We start from the raw sequence: 9800 nt of genomic DNA, 5'->3' as shown, positions 1-9800 counted from the left end.
TAAAAAGAGGGAAAAGACATTGGTTGAAAATAACAACAAAATGGAAGAAGCTGCAACCTTTCTGTTGACATCTGATTAAATAAACTCAGATTGAAGATTTTTTTTTTAAGGCCTGAATAATTTGCCCTACTATACACAAAGGAACCTCATTCAAGAAGAAACTAAAAAAAATTTTTTTTATTAACAATTTGTTGGTGGCAAAGAAAACAATGTCTTTACATACATGTTTACAAAATATTTCCATAAAATAATTGTTTTCCTTTCCTTTTAAAGATTTGTTTTCACTTGGCAAAAAATTAAAACATTATTTACCACAAGCAATGAAACCCAGCACTTTTATATAAATGGTTTTATCTTCCCTTCACCCTTTTCCTTAAATTCAATACTCTTACAGGCTACCTAAATTGATAATGATATTTAGAAGGATGAACATGTAGTATGATTAATGGTAGAACTGTTGTGTTAGGCAATAATGCTAAAGTTATAAGTGCTACTTGAGAATATGAATGATTTGGAGGATTTTTTAGGGGGTAGGAACATAAAGCATTCTAGAATATCACTACCAGGGGATAAAATGCCCAACACCATCCCTGCACTCAAACATGGGACTGCTAGGTCAGAGTATTCAATCAATTAAGCTATAGTCTCCATTTTTAAGTCATGGCAAAGGATACTAGAGAATGAAGAGATTACTTGCTATCAGAAGCTACAGACTAAGAGCTAGCTTAAAAAGAGAAAACCCAAGTTCCTTTCAGGTAAGAAACGATTTGTCAAGACTATAAAAGCAGGCCTTTGTTATTGTTTCTAATACACAGAAGGAAAAATGCAAGAGAGAAAAGGAGGATGGAAACAGATTGGTGTCTTCTATCTTCATTAGTATCTTTTATCTTAGAGAAAATATCTTTTTAAATGATACCAGGTAATAAGTATTGCAGAATTTTAACCAGTAATACTACTATTGAAATATCTGTGTCAATTAACTTAAAACCGGGAGAGACAGGCAAGATATATCTTTGCATTTACTGCTATAGTTCCCAAATGCACAGAGATCATTAAAATATACAGTATCTTTTCCCAGGGATAACCAATTTATGTTCAATAGTTTAGATTTTTTAAACGTATTTTGGCTATTCATATTTTTGTCTTATATATTCCCATTTATGAACCTCATTATTTTCATTTGACAGAACATTACTTTTCATTGAACATGACAAAATTCCCATGATCAAAAATTTCAGTGTCTCTCTTTTTTTAAAACAATCCATCTGTTACTTTCTTGAGAGTGTTCCTCAGCTGATTTGCAAATGAGTACAAAACTTGGTAAAGGTCTGTAATTTTATTCTTTAATATTGAGCACTGCAAGCTCTGTTATGAGAGAAGTAAAGTATCCCCATCATAATACTTGTTCATCTTGGGCAGAAATACTAAAGTTTGTTGAAAACAACTCCACTTTCAAATATTAGTTATCCTAACTTTGTAGAGACGGTGGTAGCAATGTTACCACTAAAAACAAGCGTCGGGGGTTGAGGGGGAAGAATTGGGTAGAAGCTGGCAAGAAAAGCTAAAGATTCTAACTGACAAGCTTTCTGTTACCATATATTATTGAAATTACTATAAAATTACTGCTAAAAAATATTTTTCTAAAGCCATTTTGTCACGTGAGTTGGGCACAGAAACCTCAAGCTATTATGTATGAACAAATGTTTCTTCGGTTTAAAAAGGTGAAATTCCAAGGAAAATCAAAAGAACATCTGGTTGTACCATATAAAAGCAGATATCACATATTGTACCAAAGTGCCTTTCTAGTAATAAACTAGTAATGACTTAAATACCACACGTTTACCTACATTTCTATCATCTAAAAGTTAATGTCTCCATTTAAAAAATAAGCATAAATGAATTGTGAAAATAAAGCTGTAAATAATGCAAAAATCTCTAAGTTACACTTAAAAAATAAATTAGAATCAGGCAATTTTGAATCTAATAATAGCTCTACTGTAAATACCTGAGTGAAACATGATATCCTGTAGACACTGAGTCCCCAAACCTACATTTCAGCATAAATTCTTTTAGTACTAACAATTGGTTTAACTATCTTTAGTCAATAATGTAAACATTTAGTTAAAAATTGCCTGTTATTAAAAATAAATAAATGTGAAGGTTTTTTAAATGGCACACACACACACACACAGACACACACACACACACACACACATATCAGGGACTAGATTACCGCAAGGTATGGTATTTTTTCTAACACAAAAATAACAAAGAAAACCAGAAATTAGAAATTTACCTATAGCAATTATGGAGGTCTGCTTTTTTAAATATAAATTTATTAACTATTATAACTGTTAAAACATGCACCATGGTTTCATCCAAGTTAATTTTCTCTGACAACTGTACCAAGTAGAGCTTCTAGGAATAGACTAACCTTGTTTGTTATTCATCAAAATAACAAACATCCACAGATACAACACTGTCAACTGACATTAATAAAAGGAAGGAGGCACTTTTTAAACATAATAAAGACCTGGTTGTACTTCAATACTTAGTATAGAGGTATTGTATAAGTGGCCTGTGGTGATGAAATATTTGTAAAAGAATAGACTTTTTCAGGCTTGTTTTACAAGTTATCATAAGACTGTTCACATTTAATACATAGATTCAGCTTCCAGCTAAGACTTTAAGAGGAAATTCTATCTTAACACTCCTTATAGAAAATATTTAGTGTTCAGGCTGGGTGTGGTGGCTCATGCTTGTCTGTAATCCCCTGCCTTTGGGAGGCGGAGCGGGGCAGATCATTTTAGGCCAGGACTTCCCTGGCCAACGTGGCAAAACCCCATGTCTACAAAAATTAGCCAGGCATGGTGGCACATGCCTGTAGTCTCAGCTACTCAGGAGGCTGAGGCAGGTGAATCGCTTGAACCCAGGAGGCAGAGGTTGCAGTGAGCAGAGATTGCGCCACTGCACTCCAGCTTGGGCAACAGAGTGAGACTCTATCTCAAAAAAAAAAAAAAAGATTTAGTGATCTGAGCTGGTTTTCTGAACACATTTTTTAAACTGTCTCTGGTTTTTACACAGATTTTCAATTTACCATACTGAGATATTTGAGATGTCAAGTAACTATGAATTTAGTAATAAATTAGGTAGTTATTTGGATATAACATGTCTAAAAAGCAACAAGATTAATTTTCGATAGTATAAGTGATATTAACAGTTACTTAGACTGTAAGCTTATTCCAATGTGCCACTGTGGCGCTTTGGGGTGGGGACATTTTAAAGCACGTATGTCCCAGGAGAAAGGCAACTTAATTCTTTATAACTAACATATTCCTCCCTTAAACCTTATTATCCAATCTAATCACACAGCTGATCTTTGACCATTTCTAACAAATACAACCTCAAAGGTCAAGAAATGTCCTGCCATATATTCAAGAGAACATAGCAGAACCTGAAGGTACAACAAGGTAATTAAAGGGACTACACCAATATATATCTATATACATAGATATATAGATACATATAATATAGAGAGCAAGATATGTTTAAAGATGTTACTTTATAACCAGGATAATTAATTATTATTATTTTTTTGAGACAGAGTCTCAGATGTTACTTTATAACCAGGATAACTAATTATTATTATTTTTTTGAGACAGAGTCTCACACTGTTGCCCAGGCTGGAGTACAGTGGCATGATTTTGATTCACTGCAAACTCTGCCTCCCAGGTTCAAGTGATTTTCCTGCCTCAGCCTCCCGAGTAGCTGGGATTACAGGAGCATGCCACAACACCTGGCTAATTTTTGTATTTTTAGTAGAGACAGGGTTTTGTCATGTTGGCCAGGCTGGTCTTGAACTCCTCAGGTGATCTGCCCACCTCAGCCTCCCAAAGTGCTCAGATTACAGGCGTAAGCCACCGCACTGAACCCAGGATAACTAATTAAATATATTCTTTAAATGATCTGTTGTTCTTATGGGAAAATGCTTGTGTGCGCTAATCTTAGAGTGACTCTATAAATAGAGCTATAAGCTTCCTTCAATTTCATCTATGTTCCACCTCAAAAACCAAATAAATAAAAAATATACTTGAGACACTAAATCACAATTTTTACACAGGAAAAGAAACAAGAAAACTGATACACATTTCCCACATCGATTCTTAGAAAACATAAAAACCAGTATTTCCAATTTTAAAAACATGTTATCAAAGCTGCAAGTAAGAAACGCAGACAAAAGCAACAAAAAATTCAAACAGAATACTCCATAGAGGAAACCAACTCAGAACTGACTGCATACCCTCCTCATTTTTTGAATTACAACAATGTAATCAATTTAGTGTAGAGCTTGTTCAATTTATAAATTCCATATTCCTTAATCTTTAATAAAATCACAAAAAAGTTTTGCTTTAACAAAGATCACAGAATACTCTTTGATAAAAGTATCCAGAAACTTAACTCATCCTTACAATCAATGTTAGGCAAGCCTAATCCTGCTCCCTGATGGTGAATAAGCAGGTCCTGGTAAGAAATGAGAAAGTTGGGTCCAACTACCAAATAACCTACAATTTTGGTTGAACTAAATTCCATGTTTTAAATCAATTCAATGAAAATAGATAATCAGTTTTGTCCTTAAGTCACTTATATAACCACCCTATGGTTAAGTACTGTATGGTTATTAGAAATAAATCTTTCTACTAGATCTACTCTTACTATATGGTTATTAGAAATAAATCTTTCTACTAGATCTACTCTTTTAAAAAGTTAAATACTATACCATATTTTAAATACTCTACCATATTTAAAATACATGTTGGTGGCTCATGCCTGTAATCCCAGCTTAAGGGAGGCGAAGTGGGTGGATCACTTGAGGCCAGGAGTTCAAGACCAGCCTGGCCAACATGACAAAACCCCATCTCTACTAAAAGCACAAAAATTAACTGGGCATGGTGGCGCACATCTGTAATCCCAGCTACTCTGTGTGCTGAGGCATGAGAATAGCTTCAACCTGGGAGGCAGAGGCTGCAGTGAGCTGAGATCACACCACTGCACTCCAGCATGGGTAATAGAGTAAGACTGTCTCAAAATAAATAAATCAGAAGAACTGAATGTTTATCCTATATCTGATACTAACTAGCTACATAAACAAAAGGAAGTTATGAAATTTGTATGTGTCTCACATACTGTAACAGTAAAATTAAGGTAACAATGTCTGGCCTGTAATCCTTGAGATTAACAGAGCAGGGGAAATGTTGTGAAACAGATTTAAAAATGTTAAAGTACAATACATTAAATAAATAAGGTGTTTTCATTCATGTCCTAAAAAGTCAAAGGTGGAAAGACCCTTAGAAGTAATATTATTCAATTCTAACTCACATTAATAAAGAAATAAACTCTAATCTAGAAAGGAAGAGTGACTCGTTCTAGCAAACCAGTAGCAACTCACCAGCAAAGTTGTAAACAGATTCTAGTCCAGAATTTCTAACACTCCATAAGTATCTTTTTACTTGAGAGTTGGCTGGACATGTCATTGGGCATGCAGCTAAAGCACATTTTATTTAACTTTAAAAAATTTTTCAACACCTTCAAGTAATGGTAAACACCATAGGACATTGCCAAATATGAGCTAGGAATCATGGGCCAACAGGTTCAATTGTACCAGATAACTTACATTACAATTTATTTCATTTAGCATCAAATATACAGCCTAGGAATATTAAATTCTACGCTACCTTAAAGTTACTGAGGACAATGATTTCCATAATCATTGAAAATGAAAAAAGCCAATTAAAAGATGCTTCCAGTGAAAAGGTTTATGTTTTCCTGACCTTTAGAAAACACTTCACATGAAGATTATCTTTTGTTCTCCTTCCTTCAAAATTCAATTCATTGAAACTGAACAAACAGCAACTGAATATCTATTCTGTGCTAAATTCAAATTGATAATAATTTTTTTTTCTTGAGACAGTCTCGCTCTGTCACCCAGACTGGAGTCTGTGGTGGTGCGATCTCAGTTCACAGCAACTTCCGCCTCTCGGGCTCAAGCGATCCTCTCACCTCAACCTCCTGAGTAGCTGAGAGTACAGGTGCATGCTGCCACACCTGGCTCATTTTTTAATTTTAATTTTATTTTTTTTTTTGTAGAGACGCGGTCTCACCATATTGCTCAGGCTGGTCTCAAACTCCTGGACTCAAGCAGTCCTCCCACCTCAGCCTCCCAAAGTGCTGGGATTACAGGCATGAGCCACCATGTCTGGCCAAACAAAAAATTTTAAATGAAAAAAAAATTCTCAGAAAAAAACTTCCATTTATAAAATAGTTAACAATACTTTTATTAAGTCAAATTCAAGTCTAAGGATTTAATGTTTAAAAACTCGCAAAACTTAGTATGATCTAATTTTTGTTTTCATCGTTTTACTACTTTCTACTAAATGTAACATCACATTCACTAATTCAGAATATCATAGACAAAAATATTAAAATTTTTTCAGAAGTTTACAAAGACCAATTTAAAGATTAAAAATTTTAATTTTATTAGATGTAGTCAAATTAAAAATTTTTTTAAGTTAAATAAAATGTGCTTTCGCTGCATGCCCAATGAATTCAATCCTGCTTATAGTTGCCTCTCTTGGCCTTCAATAGCTTAATAACGGTATTTAGATTCTCTTTGGTTTCATTATTAGGATGACAGGCAAAAAATATGACTACATCTAATAAAATTACAAACTGAACTTTGCAGTGAGAAATGTTCATTTGAACATAATTTACAATTAATAATAAAAAACAACTGCATTATAGCATACCTTTCAAACTCAAACTGGCTTTTAAAATTCTTTTCATTATTTTTATAGTGATTGCCAAAACTTTGCATTAGAATTAAATGCATGTGCGTGCGCACGCACACACACACAAACACACACACACACACAGTACACACACATACACAGTAAATGTGATACATCCTGGATACAAACCACTCTGGAATCATCAGAGAACCCTAGAATAAATGACAAATCTGAAACTCCAAAGTTCTTTACATAGTACTAATGAATACTTGAAGACAGGATGGGCAAACAAATCCATCCTCAACAGTGACTTTAAAGAGGTAGAGGTTCCAGTTATCAGCATTACTTGAGAGAGCTTTGTCAAAATGTGTAGCATAGCTATAGATGACAGTATGCCCTGCCACTCAGCTGTATGTACTGGTATGTGGTGGGGTACTAGAACAGGAAGTAGATAGGAAAACGTCTTATGTGACAGCTGCTCCAGGTTATCCTAATATTTTGACATTAATAGGTATAAAAAAACCAGTCCTTCAAGTTCCTTTTCTGCCAACTGATATGGCTGTGTTTTAGATTGAAAAAGCAGCTCTGTTTAATTGAGTCATTCATTCAAAGACCAACTTTATTTTAGGAAATGGTAGAACTCTGCCCTATATTTAAATGTTTTAACTAAAACAGAATAATTAATTATTCTAAGGTTCCCCCAGTAACTGGTACACCAGTGTTACCCTAGTAACAATTAAGCAATAATCATCAATTTATAATCTCTGTGTTTAAAGTTAGTGTTAAATGGTCAAAATCAATTTTGATTTAAAAATAACTTCTCAACAGTTTTATACAAATAAGTTCCACTTTATTTGTATACTAGCTTTTTTTAGCTTGGTGATCATAATTACACATCTCTAGGTGACAATGATGTTGATAGTCCAGGGACTCTACTTCGATAATCACTGATCTAGCTTTTATCTGAATACTTCTAATGCTTTTATGAGGACAAAGTAAAATTCTCATTATTAGAAATTCTCATTATACAAGGCGAGTGGATCTCTTGAGCCCAGGAGTTTGAGACCAACCTGGGCAACATGGTGAAACCCTGTCTTGAAAGAAAGAGACAGAGAGAGAGAGAAATGGGATTGGGGAGAGGTGGGGAGGGAGGAAGGAAGGGAGGGAGGGAGGGAGGGAGGGAGGTAGGTAGGTAGGAAGAAAATAAAGAAAAGAGGGAAAAAGGAGGAAAGAAAGAAAAGAAAGGGAAAAGGGAGGAAAGAAAGAAAGAGGCTGGGTGCAGTGGCTCACACTTGTAATACTAGCACTTTGGGAGGCCGAGGCGGGCAGATCACCTGAGGTCAGGAGTTCAAGACCAGCCTGGCTAACATGGCGAAACCCCGTTTCTACTAAAAATACAAAAATTAGCCAGGTATGGTGGCGGGCGCCTGTAATCCCAGCTACTCAGGAGGCTGAGGCAGGAGAATTGCTTGAACCTGGGAGGCAGAGGTTGCAGTGAGCAGAGATCATGCCACTGCACTCCAGCCTGGGCAACAGAGCGAGACTGGGGGAGAGGCGGGGAAAGAGAGGGAGGGGAGGGGGAGGGGGAAGGGGAGGGATAGGGAAGGGGGAGGGGAAGGGGAAGGGAGAGAAAAGGGAGGGGAAAGGGAGGAAGGAAAAGGAAAGGAAAGAATTCTCATTAGAGAATATTCAACGTAAAACCAGAAGCTCCCATTTCTTATAATTTTTCTACCCAGAACAACACAGAACAAATACTATTCTTTCTCATATATGAAGGTCACTCAATCTGAAGAAAACTCCCTATCTTTAAACTTACCTTCTCAAAAATAAGACTCACCAATTTCTTCAACCACATCTCACTCTCTAGACTATCGAAGCCTTTTATCATTCCTTATAGACACTATAGTTCTTAGTGTCCCCTTTAATACATGGCACTTACAATTTAACACAATAAAAACATCTTAAATCTCAGTAACAGTGTACATGTGGCTTATTAATCTACTAGTCAATATCAGCTTTCTAAGTACACTAGTTCTTTCAACAGCTGTATTATAGCACTTCCCAAATGCCAGTCTATGGACTAATTAACTCGATACATTTTTCAGTGATGCAGAGTAAATGAGAAAATACCAATGTAGTAATTTTTTCATTAACTTAAAGTTATTCAAGTTAAATTACTCTATTACTCTGAGTTTAAGTCCTTCCTAAATATTGGGAGTCACTTTTAAAATAAAATGGTAATGGAAGATAGTAGTTGTCTTTTCAAAAGTCCTTACACGGCAAAATTAAGTTTTACATTTCACAGTCCTTTTTAAAAATGTTGGTCTAGTCTCCTAAAATACTCAGGTAAAAAGGTTCATCTGATCTAGCTTCTGCTATCATCTAGGTAGCCAAGCACTTAGAATAATTTAAAGAATTTGCAACAACCAATCACAAGCTCCACTGATCACTTTTTTGATTAGTTTATTGCAGCAAAGTAAACCTCCCAATGGATTCCAGCAAATAAAAGGGCTTCAAAGTTATTCAACACTAATTTCCAAGACTTCTTAGTTTCCCATACCCATTTCCCACTTACCTTTATGATCCTAAATAACACTCCAACCAGTCAATCTGACTACATCAAATTAAGACAGGATTGTGATGGCAAAAACTTACCACCGCTTTTTGCAGTTTAGATTATTTGCCAACTTTTGAACTACAAACGGCACCATCTATGACAGGAGACAGCAAATTATGGCCCACAGGCCAAATCCAGCTCACCATCTTTGTGTAAATAAACTTTTATTAGAACACATTCACATTCATTTGATTACACATTGTCTATGGTGGCTTTTGTGCTACAATTGCAGAGGAAAATAGTAAGGACAGACTATATGGCCTGTGAAGCCCAAAATATTTACTATCTGGTCTTTTACAGAAACATTTACCAACCTGAAAACTCAGGGAATAAACTATTTGCTACCAAAGCAATATTTAAGATCTGTAACAATAACCATTTACTAGCTCAGAACACCA

Source organism: Pan paniscus, chromosome 12 (genome assembly GCF_029289425.2).
Source record: "Pan paniscus chromosome 12, NHGRI_mPanPan1-v2.0_pri, whole genome shotgun sequence".
Classification (NCBI taxonomy): Eukaryota; Metazoa; Chordata; class Mammalia; order Primates; family Hominidae; genus Pan; species Pan paniscus.
This window is presented reverse-complemented; position numbering follows the sequence as displayed.